The 16,760-nt window shown below is 37.9% G+C and overlaps 1 protein-coding gene across 19 annotated transcripts in view; it reads right to left on the bottom strand.

Annotated features, from left to right (window-relative positions):
* Positions 1-16,760, bottom strand: part of CELF2 (CUGBP Elav-like family member 2) — a 382,596-nt gene that overhangs the window by 252,039 nt on the left and 113,797 nt on the right. Inside the window, exon 1 of one of the 19 annotated variants that reach the window (XM_075208629.1) lies at positions 8,007-8,258. The exons of the other annotated variants lie outside the window; for them this stretch is intronic. The gene's annotated coding sequence lies outside the window, so the exon portion shown is untranslated. Of the gene's footprint in view, positions 1-8,006; positions 8,259-16,760 lie in introns of those variants that run through there. 19 annotated transcript variants of the gene reach the window in all.

The following is a 16,760-nucleotide window of genomic DNA, read 5'->3' as shown; positions in this document are numbered from 1 at the left end:
TACAGCTGGAATATCAAGAGGTTCAAGTTATTTTCAACCACACAAATACCTCCTCAGGAAGAACAGTCAAACAATATAATTTCATAGAGAGGTAATAGTGAGTTAACACAGTGAGTTAAACTGGGCAAATAAGCATCAATTTTTCTTATTTCTGAAAAAAACCTTGCATATCCGTGCAATCACGTCAACATATAATCTAAGCCCATATTGTAGGTGTTTTGTAGGATAATTAGACTTTAAATGATCAATTACACACCACTTAATTTAGCTATAAAATGATAATTATCCCTATAAAAATGTCCACCTAATCCAACTGAATGATCGGATTGTGATGTGTGTCATTAACATTAGGGCACTGGCCAACATGTGGCCCTCTAGGTGTTGTGAAACTTCATATCCCAGCATACCTGCCATCTATCGGCTAGCTATCTGCTGGCAAAGCATGCTGGGGCATGTAGTTTCACAACACCTGGAGAGCCACAGGTTGGCTAGACCTGCTCTATACAACATTTCACTAATTAGTTACAATATGGGATAACCATGCCTGCAGCTGTATTTATCTCCTATGATATATTAAACATTGGTCTTTTGTTGACCGCTACAGGTAAGGTAATTGCAGGATAGGACTTAGTCAGAATACACCACCTCACAATCTGGGATTTATATCAGTAAGATCTTGAATGATTCTCTGTCTCCTAGCAACCACTAGATGAAAGTTTAAATTTAACAATGCAAGTCATTTTGTTTATCTGCATGCTAGTAATATAAAAATGGATTTATAATGCACACACAATTGACCTATGTATAGTTTGCAGGTACTTTGAGAGAACATACTGTGATAGTTGCCATTCAAACAGTTGACTCGAAATTCAAAAGTATAGTGTTCCTTTTACATTTTCACAAAGTGATTGAATGTAAATACATTAATGCATTGTATTATTTTTTGTTTGCAAAGTTCATTAGTCAAACAAAAGATCTTTTTAATTCTTTTGTGGAACATTTTAACAATGGATTGTTTCCTTTGTTTATTAAACACACTCTAAATTGAAGAGAGAGGAGCCAGATCTCTCCCCCAGGAAATGTTTCCTTTCAAGGAGGACTCCGCAATAATGAGATTTTTTTTTTTACGATTATCCAAATTGTCGACGATAGTGAGCATCATTATATCTGTATGGGAAGTAGTAAAAGTGTAATAGTAAACTAGATTGGATCCCTAAAGGATTATACTCAGCAAAATTATTCCAGGCAAGGGAAAACTTAGACTGCATGGGTATGTAAAGCAGAATAGACTCTATTTCCTCTCTGTGACTCTGAAAAGAGAGTGGAAGACGAACATTAGCTAATGCAGCTCTGTACACATTGCTCCCTTGGTAGCAAGTTGATTTGTTATTGCCCGGATAGATTTTCCCTGGTTAGTTAAAGGTCCATTCATTTCCAGTGCTGGTAAACATGAGATCTTTGATAGCTGCCAACAGGACTTTTAAAGCGCATGTATTATATATTTCAATAAATGCTAATTTGAATATCTGAAAATGTAAAAAACAAATATATCTGAATATAAAATGCTACTTATAACATTCACAATTATCTAGGTAAACATTGACATACTGTAGAAAATAAGCTATATTTGATGGAATTTTCCAGATTTATGTACTTATAGTACACTATAATATCACCTTTGTTTTAATTCAAATTACTTACATAAAAGAATAGCCTTTGGTTACAGTAACTGTCTAAAAAGCCTTATGTAGCTGCCAGTGGATTTTTTTTTTCCTTTTAATACAATATGGACTTTGTCCATAATGTTACACGTATGTGTGATGTTGCGTCACTGGGAGTTCCTGTATTTTGGTCAAATTGAGGTGGCTGGAAGCAAACACTGGTAAATTCCTATCAGGAATATATGCACCGGGCAGTGGTCAAGGCAGTTCACTGCAGCTCAGACACAATCAGAGATTCATGTTTGGATGATTCCTAACCAAGATAAGGCAGTAGGATCCCAGTGAGGAACATTCTAAACTTAGAATTGTGAAAGTATCAATGGGACACTTAGCTGATTCAGCTGAACAATGGCGACAAAAAGCAGTATAAAAGTGACCGAGAGGAATAAAAGCTAAGATTCAAGGACAGGTGACTTTTTTTCAACTTCAATGACTATGTAACACCTGGATAGACACCAAATTTTTGTTTTAAAGGTGATCTGAGGGGGATAACTGCATTAGAGACACTTTTGGTGGGGCTTGATACTGGGACAATAAGATCCAGGATTCTTGGTATAACAGGCATTTGTTTTAATTGTTAACGTGCTATCTGCTGGTTCAACTGTACAGATGTTTACAAAACTAACATTGTTTTGGTACAACAAATCATGACACATTTAGGTTTCTGCCTCACCCCTCTCATTTTTGCATCAAACTATTGCTTTCTATTAGACGCCATATTAGACAGAAAGGGGTCCACTGTATGTGTCCTTCAACAGACTGGAAAACACAATGTTTATTGTGCATAAGGATCCCTCCAAACTTTATCTAAAATATCTTTATCTAAAATATATTTTAGACCTTTGCTAATGTTATTAGTAGCTTTCATGAGGAAACTTGTATTTTATAACTGGTAGTCCAATAATACATTTTGGCCTTTACGCTAAACTCCATATTATTATTTCCCTCTCTGACATATTAGTAGCTCTCAACCATGTTCTGTTTTCTTCCAATATGACTATAGCATCTTTTAATTCATAATCCTGTAGGAAGCTAATGTTGTCTATATAGTGTAGCACTGTACAATATATTTTTTTAAGTATTATGTATGAAACAATTATCTGAATAACCTGTAACAGTGCTCCACAGCATGATAGAAAATGTCAATTAAAAAAATGATACAATGAATTAATAGTAATAAATGATATAAATTAAAATAATTATGCATTTGGAAAATGAGGTCGTTGTGGCTCCTGGACAACCAGAAGGCATGATGCAGATTTCTTGAAATGACTTCTTAGTAACTTCTGATAGTATCTTCTACTCAATACACTGACCACTAATTTATGATGCCGGCAATTTAAACTCATTCAAAGGCCATAGCATTCAGCATTCAGCACACTGCTGGCTTGCATTGTACAGTTAGTAGAGATTTCTTAGAGCAGTTTTTACCATTTTTAGAAAGAGAACACTTTAATGCCATAAACTTTCACAAGTCAGAAATCCCACAAATAATTTACAAATCTATCTGTTAAATAAATCATTTTTGTGACTTAAGCTGGTTACACTTGTTTTTTTTCTATGACAGGGCTTGTCAAAGTTTTTAGATTGATGCTGGCGCGAGGTGGGCTTGTGATAAGCAGCAGCTCTAAACCCCTCCGGCAAATAGGAGATAGGAAAACTTACAAGTGTTGTTGAGAAGGAAGAGAAATGTGGACCGTTTTCTCTTTTTTTGTAAGATTACAATTTTTTAGCTGTTAAAGTACAAACAACATCTGTACTAAAACTGAAAAACAACTGATTTTCATTGTTTGAAATGTTTGGATATTCCTAGTTGCTTCTGCCCTTTAATGAAACATTTAGTGCAGTAAACTTTCGTGCAACCTCTGCAGTGATATGCGCACCAGATATCACAGCATGTGATAGCTAATTAACATTAGCGTCAAAGGGAAAAAGCGCGATAAAGAGCTAAGTAATTGGTGAGCTCATGGCCGGATTAAGGGGGGAGCACAGGGGGCACGTGCCCCGGGCCCCCCTCTCTCTGAGGGCCCCCCGCCGCCGGCCGCCAGCTGAACGGATCACCTGTCAGTCGGTGATCCGATTCTGCTGCTTGTGAGGCTGTGGGGCCCCCTGACGCAGGTGCACCGCCCCCCGCAGAATTTGACAGCTGGCCTGATATACAGCAGCCGCGGTGCTGCTGTACATCAGGCTATTCTAAGATGGCCGAAATGAAGCTGCTGCGCATGTGCAGCAGCAGCTCCTCACATACCAAAAGACACTGGAATGCTTTGCTGAACGTGGCTGCCAAGGTGAGTCAAACTTTCACTTGGAATATGTGTGTATGTATGTATGTATGTGTATATATATATATATATATATATATATATATATATATATATATATATATGTGCATGTATATGTTAATTAAACCTTTAATAGAAGAGGCATAACCACTTTAATTACTAACAAAATAGGGAAGATCCCATAACATACTTGTTGTGTGTGTCTACGTGTATATATATATATATATATATATATATAATGTATACATATACATACACATACATAAAGAGCAATGATACCGCACATTAAAAGGAAAGAAACATTTATAACATGTCAATAATTTTGAGATATATATATATATTAAAACTGATGTAATTTTATCAGTGTTTCTTTTTTTTTTAATGTGCAGTATCAATACTATTTTCTGAGGCGGGCTGGGACGGGAAGTTGGGGGGCATATGCCCGCTGGGCCGGGCAGAAATAAAAGAGAGACTATTTTGGGCCGGTCCCTGCACTGGCCCAAGTCTCTATTACTTGGTGGCTGGCCCCTCCTCCGAAACCAGCCACCTTCTATCATTGGCCACGGATCCTTACGATCCGTCCTCCCCTTTCCCTGTGTGTCGCCTGCTATTGGTGTCACATGGGACCTGCAACACGTGACAGGTGCCGTCCCATTTGTGAAGAGAAACAAGGAGAAACAAGGCCATACAGCGAGCGGATAAAACAAAGTTAGTGGGGGTAGTACGTTAATATAATGTGTGTGTGAGGGGGGTAGTATGTTAATATAATGTGTGAGGGAAGGGGGGTTCTTAATTTAATCTTGGATTGCAGGTGGATGCTAATTATTTAATGGGTGCTATTTTATTTGTGGAGTGATGGTGGGGCAATTTAATTTAATAGTGTGGGCTATCAATTTAAGTTGGGGTGATTGGACCTTTAAATTTGATGCTGGGGTGGTTTGGAAGCTCATAAATGAATGTGGGGCTTTTTGGGGAAAATTAGGTCTGTTTATTAAATGTGAATATGAATTATTTAATGCCGTGGATGATTGTGGTAAATGGTTATATATTTTAAACATAAATGCCATTTAATTTATTGATAGGGCTTTTTCGAGGGAGGGAAATATATTTATATATTAAATGAGAATACTATTGATTTAACATTGGGGTTGGTTGGAATTTTCTAATTTTCATGAACCCATTTTTTTTTTCAAATAGGGCCCCCAACATTCCAAGTTCCAGACAAGCAGCAACTGAGCTAAAGACACCAGCAGCCACAAGTGGTGAAAGTGACAAGAACAGGTAGGAGAGAGCAGGACAGTCTGCCAACTGTTCTGAATCTGGTCGGGCAGTCCTGAATTTGGGTGACTGTCACGCGTAGTCAGGATTGGGTCCAACTACAAGGACAGTTGGAAGGTATGTCCCGCTTCACCGTGTACTGCCAGTGAAGGCAGAGCTGCGTGCACCTAACAGTAGTGCACACAGCATTGCCTGTGTGTTTGTCTAAAATGATAACCATGTTACATCATAGGGGCCCCCCTGCCTAAAGTGCCCCGGGCCCCCCAGAGCCTTAATCCAGCTCTGGGTGAGCTAGATGACTTATTTGTTACAAAGTGCTGCTTCATCTGCATTCTGCATTTCTGAGATATTCCATAAATGAAATCATTGGACATAGAGTATACTGTAGTCTTACTTTGACATCCAAGTCACATAGCTGTTTGATACTGGAAGAGTGCTGACACCAGAGTCTTAGGGATTTTGTAAGGCAAATTCTTTGAACGCTCAGCCACATAACTAGTTAGGTTAGGTCATTCGCTGCCACTTGCATTTTAATGCAACGGTTTTGTTCTTCACCTGACTTTTAAAACCATCATCGTTCTGTTTTCAAGCCCTCGTTTCCTGTTACCCTCCCCAATGTGGTTTAGTAGGAACCTGAAAGCAGCACTACTTCCACTAACTCTTAAAGCGAACAACTGACTTTCTTAAATCTAAAAACGAAAATACAATACGATTCAAAATGTTTATACATTTGCAGTAAATTTTTAATAGTTTTATGTTTAGTGTTTTTACTGCAAATATAAATACCATCCATATTTGTGAAAGTGTAGAGTCAGGGCTGTCTCTAGGTAAGTAGGTGTATTGTTGTTATTTCGACCCAGTCCCTGGCACATGGGGCTTTCAGCAACTTTCCATGTGCGAAATTCTATTTCAGCATTTAGCTGGTAGACACAGAGGGTGTCATTTGTGAAACTTAGTTTACAGGAAAAAAGAGTTGTACGTAAAATGAGCCAGTCAGGTTCTGTGTTTTTTCTACTTCAGTTTAGAAAATAAAAGCAAGCTACTGTTACGGGTTTCAGCACTTTTGTACATTAAACAAGCTTTTCTAAAATGTCCCCTATAAAGTCACAGTGTATAAAATGAGCATGTTATCCTGCGTCAAAGTAAGGAGAGAGAGACATGGAAGGGGGGCAATAGATTGGAAAGATTGCTGTAACAGTTCATGGCAGTGGCTATCAGCCAACAACACTGCACTGCAGGCACCCTAGTAAAAACAAGGGTCAATTTAAGGTCAAATTATGCATAATGGGACCTTGCAAGTATAGCTCAAATGGTATGATGCATTCATGGCATTTAAAATAAGTATATATTAGCTGTTACCAAAAGACACTTCAAACGAGTAGATAAATCCACACATTAAAATGTATTGCTACTATTATTTCTCAAGCAGTTGCATTGGAACTTGTACTATCTCAGGCAGTTATTTAAAAAATGAAGCCATGTGTGGTATTCTGTGGGAATGCAAAATAATCCATACATTACTGTAGTGAGATGGACTTGCAGGGAACCATGTCATCATAGAAAACTTGTCATTCTAGCCCCTATTGTAATTATACTGTACAAAAGGGACAATAATCTGTATTATGTGCAAACTAATATTTTTTGAGAGAAAATAATCTGAAAAACATTACATTTATTGATATTTCAAATCGCTTTCTTATTATTATCTTTTTATTTGCAAAAAATTATTTATTTTTTTTTTGCATCAATGTTTTTATTCAAATTTTACAAAAGTATGTGGGGTACAGAAAAAAAAAAAGGGGGAGAAAATACATACAAAGGGACACACATAGGGGTTCCCCACGCAGGGGGAAAGGGATCACTCAGGGCAAAAAATATTTTAGCAACTTTTTTTTAAAACTGACAAGCTATACATTCTTGTATGGAGCTTTCGCCCATATGTATTTGGTGATCCAGGAGATGTACTACTTATGGTGTAATAAACAATGTAAGTAGTACGCAATAAACAGTTATTAAATAATAAACTGTAATAAACATTTTGCTTTTTCACATCATGTACCACTAATGCTTCACTAGGCCCTTAATTATAGCATTACACTGTGTTAAAACACTGTATATAGAAGACAGAAACTTACATTACTATAAACATACAAATGTGTGTGGATGGAGCAGTGTAAACAATGGTGTGACCCGATGATCACCGTGATACTGGTCACGCTGTTCATCTCCTCAAACCGCGCTCTATCTGCACTCCAGTTTCATGCCTTCTGTAGTTACATAGGCACACCTTAGCTGTTCTCAGGATATCACAACAAGTAAAATAAAACTACAAAATGTCTGAGCACCAGCTAATCATACAACTCACAATAATGCACATAGTGAATAAAGCTGAAATTAGTTTGGTTTCATTTAAAAAACTGTTGGCACTTCTTAAAACCACTGAATGTTACAAAAGTGAAAAGAAAAGAAGTGTAGCGAGATTTAGGTCCAAACGATGATGGTAAGCAAATTAATATATTTATATACTAGTTATATATGTTTACACTTAAAATACACTTAAAATATTAAATACAAGAGAAAATACTCTTTAAAACACATTTGCAATTAATGGGGGAATGGGATTTGTTTTTTGTAGATATTGATATACTTGCTACTAGCATTACTATTCTATTCGTAACAAGTAAAATACCATTTGTAAGAGATAACAGAATAAAACAAAACGTACCTCTCCAACTGTCACCAGTGTTGAATTTGAAAGAGGTTGTGCCCTATAACGCACTGTTTCCTCTCTCTACAAGTTCCTCTTTTAGAGACAGAAACACTTTCAAGCCTTTCTAATACGATTTGTCAGTTTCAGCCCAATTAGTTGGATTTCCAACCACAGCCACTGTATCTACTAATTAAAAAAAATGGCACTGTTCTCTGCAAAGTGCAGGACTGCAGGAAGACTCTAAATAGCACAGCAGAGAAAAATGATGAAATGAGCAGATCCGGTTGAATGAAATGAGATGTGGTTTTGAAATCGCCTTGCACAACGGATGTCCTTTGTTAAACTTTTTTTTTCTTTCTGTGTTACCGTTATCTTCTCCAGCCTGTAGCTCATTCAAACATATACCTTTTAACCCCCATCACATTGAATGTGACATATACTTAATTCTAGAATTGTAGAAAAAATATATATTTTCTCATTTCTTAAGGATCTACATTTTCTTTGCACTGTGTTGCATTTTGTCTTTTAGTGCTATATAGACTGCAACATTTTCAGAATGTCACTAATTATTTATCTACAAACATGGGCCGAACAGTATATAACGGTGTAGTAGATCATATCAGCTAATAAAGAGTATCATCCACCTCACCTCAAGTCACTTTTGTATACCCTGGCCAGACTCAATATGCAGGATAAATTCCTGACCCCAAAATACACCCCATTCCATTGTATTTAAATGTATCAAAGGAATGAATGAGCTATACCTGTAGCACGGTGGCTAAGTGGTTAGCACTTCTGCCTCACAGCGCTGGGGGGTCATGAGTTCAATTCCTGACCATGACCTTATCTGTGTGGAGTTTGTATGTTCTCCTCGTGTTTGCGTGGGTGTCCTCTGGGTGCTCCGGTTTCCTCCCACACTCCAAAAACATACTAGTAGGTTAATTGGCGGCTATTAAAATTGACCCTAGTCTCTCTCTCTTTCTCTCTGTATGTTAGTTAATTTAGACTGTAAGCTCCAATGGGGCAGGGACTGATGTGAATGAGTTCTCTGTACAGCGCTGCGGAATCAGTGGTACTATATAAATAAATGGTGATGATGATGATGAATATGAACATGGATTTGTGATGCTTGCGAGCATGTGGATTTTGTCCTTAAGTGTTTCCTGCCCTACCTTAACAACACGATACTGCAGAATCAATTGACTGTTGTCATTCTGTCTCTATTCATAGACGATGAATTTTGTAAAATGCGAGATTACAAATACAGTGCGGAATGATGAAGCACAAGCGTAACTCACTGATCATATTGCTGAAATTTGGCAGGTCAGTGAAATGGCTTGTTCTGCAGTGAAACTCAATTAGAATACATTTCACCTCAGCTTTGCTACTCTCTTGTGCTAGTCTGTCCCAACCGTGGAGCTTTATGGCATTTCCGAAAGGTCTAGGCCCTACCATTATTGGACTTTAGTTACATTAGTGGTGCTTAGTGCAGCTCTACAAAGTAATGTTAATGTACAAAATGTGAAATGATACAGTAATACTGGCTAGTGTGGCAGGGGAACATATTCTTACATGGCACCTAAGCTTAGATATGCCCGACTACTCAGCAGCTGGCCCAAAATTTATAACCCATTTCCTACAATCAGGAATGTGTCTGTTATACTAGCAGGTGGTAGATCCAGTCAATTCATTCCTGCATTGACATCCCCTTACATTCACTGCAGAATGCACCTGCAGTCCTCTTTTACTGACACATAACCTCCATATGCCACATAGACACAGATGCAGCTAATGGAGCTTTTCTGCTATATAATATACATAGTAGGGAAGCTCCAATAGCTTTTGGCTGTTAGTAGAACCCACATAGTCAGCAGATATGTCCCAGTTCAGTAAAATTTCTCCACTGGGACACACAGCTTTATAAATTCATCAGGAAGCTACCTGTGTTGTAGCAGGTTAACGGATTAAGTTGTGCTTCCTAGAGTAAACTTCAACCAAACAATTCAGTAGGAAATACAATCTTGCCCTTGTAAACAGTGGTTGTAATTCTAGACACAGAATGGTATATGGGGAATATTGGGCGGTGTTTGGTGTTCATGTGTTCACTGTATATGGTGGGTGTCGTCAAGTGCATGTGGTGAGCATGAGGCTATATAATGTAATGAGATTTTGGATCTGCAATGCACAGGATATCCCTTTTTTTGCTATATGCAGATACGGGCTGGCCCGGGGACGGTCATAAAAAAAAGTGTATTTTGGGCCGGTGGAGTAACCGGCCCAACTTTATATTGCTTGGTAGCTGGCTCCTCCCTCGGGACCAGCCACCTTCTATATTGGCCCCCCTCCTTCCCTGTTCTATGTGTGGCCTATCACTGAGAGCCACGGTGTCACATGGGACGGTACCTTTCACGTGGTGCACGTCCCATGTGACAGAGTGAAGTGCAGCAGACAGCGCACGCCACAGATGAAATAAGGTAAGTGTTGTGGGGGATGTTAATATGGAGTGAGTGTGTGTGGGCACAATCTGTTAATGTAGGGTGTGTGTGGGCACAGCATGTTATGTAGGGTGTGTGTGTGGGCACAGTCTGCTAATGTAGGGTGTGTGTGTGTGTGTGTGGGCACAGTCTGTTAATGTAGGGTGTGTGTGTGTGTGTGTGTGTGTGTGTGTGTGTGTGGGCACAGTATGTTAATATGTGAGGGAAGGGGGGATCTTAATATAGAGTGGGAGGTAGGCTGTTTAATGGTGGAGTGCAGGTGTTGGCTAATTATTTAATGGGTGCTATTTTATTTGTGGGGTGATAGTGGGGCAATTTAATAGTGGGACCTATCAATTTAAGGTGAGGTGACGGGACCTTTAATTTAATACTGGGGTGGTGTGGGGCTATAAATTGAATATGGGGCTGATCATGGGGAGAAGAGCTATTTATGAAATGTGAATATGAATTATTTAATGATGTGGGGTGGGTTATATTTATTAAATATAAATGCTATTTAATTTATTGCTGGGGCTGTTTGGAGGGAGGGAAATATGTTTAGATATTAATTGGTAATGCTATTAATTTAATTTTGGGGCTGGTTGTACGGAAATAGGTCTATTTATTAAATGTGCTCCTCCTCCCACTACCACCCCTCATATTATTTGTTTTAGGTTAACCCTAAAACAAATAATAACTCTATTAGTATATAGGGCCAAGCAAAAGCAAGCCCTTTGCTGACAAAAACATCAGGTTTTTAAAGCAAATGGGCTTTTGGAATTTTGATAAATCCCATTATAATCAGACAGGTATGTGGTTAAAAAAAACAAAAAAGTATTGTAGGGATGGAGAACATATAAAATAAAATGCAATACAAAGTGAGGTTTGGTTTTTGTTGCATTATTTATTTTTATTATTTAAGAGATACTATTTATAATAATAAAGTATCACTGGATTAAGCAACACTAGAACACTAAGGGGGGTATTCAATTGTTAGCGAGATCGCTGAAATACTCGTGCTCCATAAATATTACCGTTAATACGGTAATATCTCGCTGAATTTCCCAGCGAGTAAATTACCGTATTAACAGTATTTACGCGCAATATTACCGTATTAACGGTAATATTTTTGGAGCGCGAGTATTTCAGCGATCTTGCTAACAATTGAATACCCCCCTATAGCCTCTTTTTATATTGCTAAAAATATATTGTACCGAAAAAACACCTTTTAAGGATGGGCCGCTACTTATGGGCCAGTGTTGTGTGCTTGCTCCCCGGGCTAAAGTCTGCCAGCCAGCCCCTGGCTATATGCATACCTTTTCAGAGCACCACTAATTTATAATTCATGTTGGGTAAATCCAAATGTTATGTGTGCATCATACTGTAAAACAAATTCAAGTTTAAAGGTTTGGTACCAGGTTTATTGTTTTGAATATTGTTTAAGAAAAAACTATATATATATATATATATATGGTAGCTTAGTGGTTAGCACTTCTGCCTCACAGCACTGGGGTCATGAGTTCAATTCCTGACCATGGCCTTATCTGTGTGGAGTTTGTATGTTCTCCCCATGTTTGTGTGGGTTTCCTATGGGTGCTCCGGTTTCCTCCCACACTCCAAAAAAAAACAACATACTAGTAGGTGAATTGGCTGCTATTAAAAAAAAATTGACCTTAGTCTCCCTTGGTGTGTATGTTAGGGAATTTAGACTTTAAGCTGTGGCAGGGACTGATGTGAGTTAGTTCTCTGTACAGTGCTGTGGAATTAATGGCGCTATATAAATAACTGATGATGATATATATATATATATATATATATATATATATATATATATATATATATATATATATATATATACTTTTTTGGATTATGGGTCAACAAATATATTTTTGGGGTATGCAACTTTTCTGAGAAGGCCGAAAATACAATATGCACTTGGAATTTCTAAGGAGCATAAAAAAATATGCTAGTAGTTTTAGGTAGAGAACTCTACTCAACATGAAAAAGAAAATGTTGTGTTTAAAACACAAACAGGGGTGCACAGACTATCACAATAGAATAAATAAGAATAAAAACAATAATCTAAATTAAAAGAGACCTGCCATAAGATCAAGACATGCTGGGTGGAGTTCCCAGAAAGTGGGTACCCAAGGTATATTGGCCACTCATACAATAAAGTCTATTTAGTTGAAATAGAGCACTTAGCAACACAGCCAGAAATAATCCATCTAAAGGGAGCAGAATAATTAACCGGTTGTCAGTTTTCAGCTATTAAAGGTTTTTAGACTTCCCTTTTCTTGGCTGCTGATTTCCATATTTTCTTTACCTATATATGATATTTGATTTATTTTAAACAAGCGCCCAAGGTAATTTTCTTTTGAACTATTGCATTGTTTTCAGACCAGTCACTGCATCTGTACTGTTGAACTGTGTCAGAAGAGCATTTTCTATGCATTGAGCAGGACTCAAATCAAATCAATGCACATGAAAAGCGTTTGAGAAGACTGTATTAACTGTAATGCCTGAACAATTCACCAAAAAATTTTGGTGGTCAATTAATAGACTGTAAATACCTCACCCTCAATATGAATGAGGTGAGGAGAAGGATTAACTGATTTATGGTTAATGAGAAGCTGTGTGGTGACAAAGGTTAATGTATTTTTCCCAGATACTTGGAATACATTCAATAAAATAGCTTAATCCAATAGTCTCTGTTTGCTCTGTGTAGGTCCAATCCCTTATTTTACCCCCTGTCCTTTTCTTTTTTTATGTTGTTTTTTCATCTGCATTTAATACACTGGGCAGGTTAGGGTTAGGGTTATTTATTTGGCGTATGAACGTCATTGCCATAGGCAAACCGAGGGGGGGGGGGAGGGTTCCTAGTACCTAGAAACCCCCTCCAACTCTGGGGCATATAATTGAGGTGGCTGGACCCTGCCCCTTCTTCACACGGCTCTGCTTGAACAGGGAGAGCTGCGTGCCCCTAACAGTACTGCACGTAGCATTGCCCATGTATATAATGGGGATAGGAAGAGTTGGAAAGCAGCCAAGCACTGTCTAAAATTATAGCAACACCCCCATGCATGCTTGTCACGCCCACTGGTGGCATGGTGTGGAAACCCCCCTCTACAAATCCTATGTTTGTCCCTGATTGCATATATGTAGGCTACTCTATAAGTGAAATTAAATTCCAAATGTCCAAACTGTTCATTGTAAGGACAGCGCCGGTGCTAGGGTCCTTGGCGCCCTAGGCACAGTGTGAAAATCGCCGCCCCCCCCCCCCTTTAAAAATCATCGCCCCCCCCCTTAAAAAATCGCCGCCCCCCCCTTAAAAAATCGCCGCCCCCCCCACTTTAAAAATCGCCGCTGCGCTTCCCTCCCCACCCCTCCCCATGTCTTTCTTTAACTTACCTGCATGAAGCTGCTCCTCTCTGCTCTGTCTTCTCCCCTCCACTCAGACACTGTCGGGCCGTGATGATGACATCATCACGGCCTGTCACTGTCAGTGAGCGGAGGGGAGGAGACAGAGCAGAGAGGAGCAGCTTCATGCAGGTAAGATTCATAGCCCCTTCCCTCCTCTCCTCCCCGTGGATTTCCGTTTTTTTTTAATTTCGAGGGGCCCTGCAGAGCCCGGTGCCCTAGGCAATTGCCTAACCTTGCCTAATGGGAGCGCCGGGCCTGTGTAAGGAGGTGTCATTTTTATTTGACTCTCTAATCTCCCAGACTTAATAGACATATTTTGGAAAGTTAAATTCTCATGGTGTCAGATGTGGTCAGGATAGTGCAGACTGTCATAATCACTAGGCACACATTACCACAACAAAACCACTCTTCCCTTCCCGAAAGTTGCAAGATTGTAAATCTAGGCCATAAACTTGTTCCATGAATAAATACATTTCCGTAAAAGACAATGCTATTCAGGATTTTGTTGTGTTTTGTGCATAGTTTTTCGAAATCAGAGGATGTACGTCTACTTATTAGCAAGTAAAACCATTATTTCATTGTTATTTCCCAAGAGAGAAATTAGAGAAATGCAAGCGGTTGTCTCGGGAGAGAATCCACCATGACATAGAAAGAAAAAATAAACAGTGTTAAAAAAGGTTGTTAAAATGTGACAGTGACAATAAAAGCGCTTTCCTTTCTCACAATGTGCATTTCTGATCAAGACTGTAACTGAAAACACATAAAAACATAACTATCAATAGGAAAATAAACTGCACACATACACTAGTGAGCTGAAACATTACTATTTTGCTTTAATGATAATAAAACACAGTATGAAGAAAATATTTTACTGGCATTCTCAGTGCATTTACTGAATATAATACATATTACACATAAAAGTCCAGTGTAAACATTAATTGATTTAATTTTTTTTTTAAGGAAGCCTTTGATTTCCCAATATGCTAATGAAGGAAGCAACGGGACTTAATTGGAACTCATAGCCCCATATTTTTAAAGAGGCCCTGGGCACCTCAAACTCCAGATGAATATCACACTTGCCCCGCTAACATCTGATATATGCTGCAATAAAGTTTTATACAGATTCCAACCAAAGAAATGTACATTATTTTATTCTTATGTGTTTGCTTAAAATAAATGAATATTTAGTAAGGCTAAGGGTATCTATAGAGACACATTCTTATTTGCAGCACTCTCTCAACTGGTGGATCCCAGTGCATTCCTATAGTTTACTATGGTTATAGCCACGCACTTATTCTAATGGGTTTGATTCATTTACACTTAATTTAGTGGCACTGCTTTGTAATTTGGCAACAGCTGCATATATAGGCCTTCCTGTATGGGATGAATACTTGATTGCATAGTCTTTTCCTGTTTAGGTCTTCTGGGTCCCAGTTTGCTCAGAACCCCTTTTTCAATACAAAATCTGTAACTCACTTATTTCCCCATAATTCACAATCATGTACCCAATGGTGCTTATGGGGGCATGTTCATATAACGGTTTTACCTTATTTATGACCCACTGTCAAAGGAAGTATCAGGCAAATGTTATGACATGAGCAAACTCTACTTTACATGTTTCCAGTCCAAAATTCTTGGTATCCTTTTATTGGACTTGGCTAATGTACTTTTTCAGTATTGAAAAAGGGACTTTCAGTAAAGCTTAGCTTATAATATTTTTTTTATCCAAGCATAAAATTGGCAAAAACATATGTAATAGGAAAGAAGTACAGCAGGTATAATATGAATAAATCTAACCTAATAATCACATTATTTGTTCACTGACCACTTTGAAGGGGATGTTTGTATGTTTTTCTTATTGTTACTACTTGCGAGTACTTGTGGTTCATTGACTGAGCCCCATCGCCCCTGGAGATTGTTTGTTCATCTGTTTGTCAGAAGGTAATTATTAAGCACATCAACCAAAACTGTAGCATCCAGACAGTCTAATATTCTCTTCTCTCGCTCCTCCTGTTGTATCCCTCCTCCCCTGAAGAAAATGACTCTTAATCAGCTTGTCATTCTTTATAACAACAGTTTTTATAATCTGAGGATGGCACAGAACAGCTCTTTTATTGCATCCTGTGATTTTAAAGACAACTGGATTTAATTTACTCAGTGAAAAGATGCAGACAGCTGCTGCCTCAGATTCCTAGCCTCAAATGCAAGTGTTCAATCTGTGTCCTATTGAAGCAGTGGAATTAGCTTCAGGTAAGGGATGAATTCATAGGTTTACAGAGTGCACAGGGAGAGAAATGAGGCTATTTAAAGGAGCAGTCATCCATATCAGCGCGATTTTGTTATATATTTACACATATATATATATATATGTGTATATATATATATATATATATATATATATATATATATATATAGATATGGTTAGATATATATACAGAGAGAGAGAGAGAGCATAGGCTGGTATACCGCCACTTCTCTCTCTCTCTCTCTCTCTCTCTCTCTATATATATATATATATGTATATATTTTTTATTTATTTATTTTCATGGACAAAAGCTAAATACATTTATTTTTCAGATTAATTGCTGATCTAACAAAATAAATAATATTTGGAAATGTTCTGTAACTTGAAGCAACCAATCATATGTTTACTTTAATTATATCTGTTGGGTAGCTTAGGTTAATTAAAAAGAGCGCTCTCTGCATTCTATTATGAAATACATTTATGTTGCTTTTTATGTTCCTAATTGTTTAAATTTACTTTAAAGTACAAAGACTACAAGCCTACAAACAATTACTATTATGCAAATATGTAGTCACTGGTATCAATTAAGTCCAATAAAATTTAGACCAGTCATGGGCAACAGATGGC

This window comes from Mixophyes fleayi, chromosome 4, assembly GCF_038048845.1.
Source record: "Mixophyes fleayi isolate aMixFle1 chromosome 4, aMixFle1.hap1, whole genome shotgun sequence".
Classification (NCBI taxonomy): domain Eukaryota; kingdom Metazoa; phylum Chordata; class Amphibia; order Anura; family Limnodynastidae; genus Mixophyes; species Mixophyes fleayi.
The sequence above is the reverse complement of the archived record's forward strand: the minus strand, read 5'-3'. Positions and strand labels throughout refer to the sequence as shown.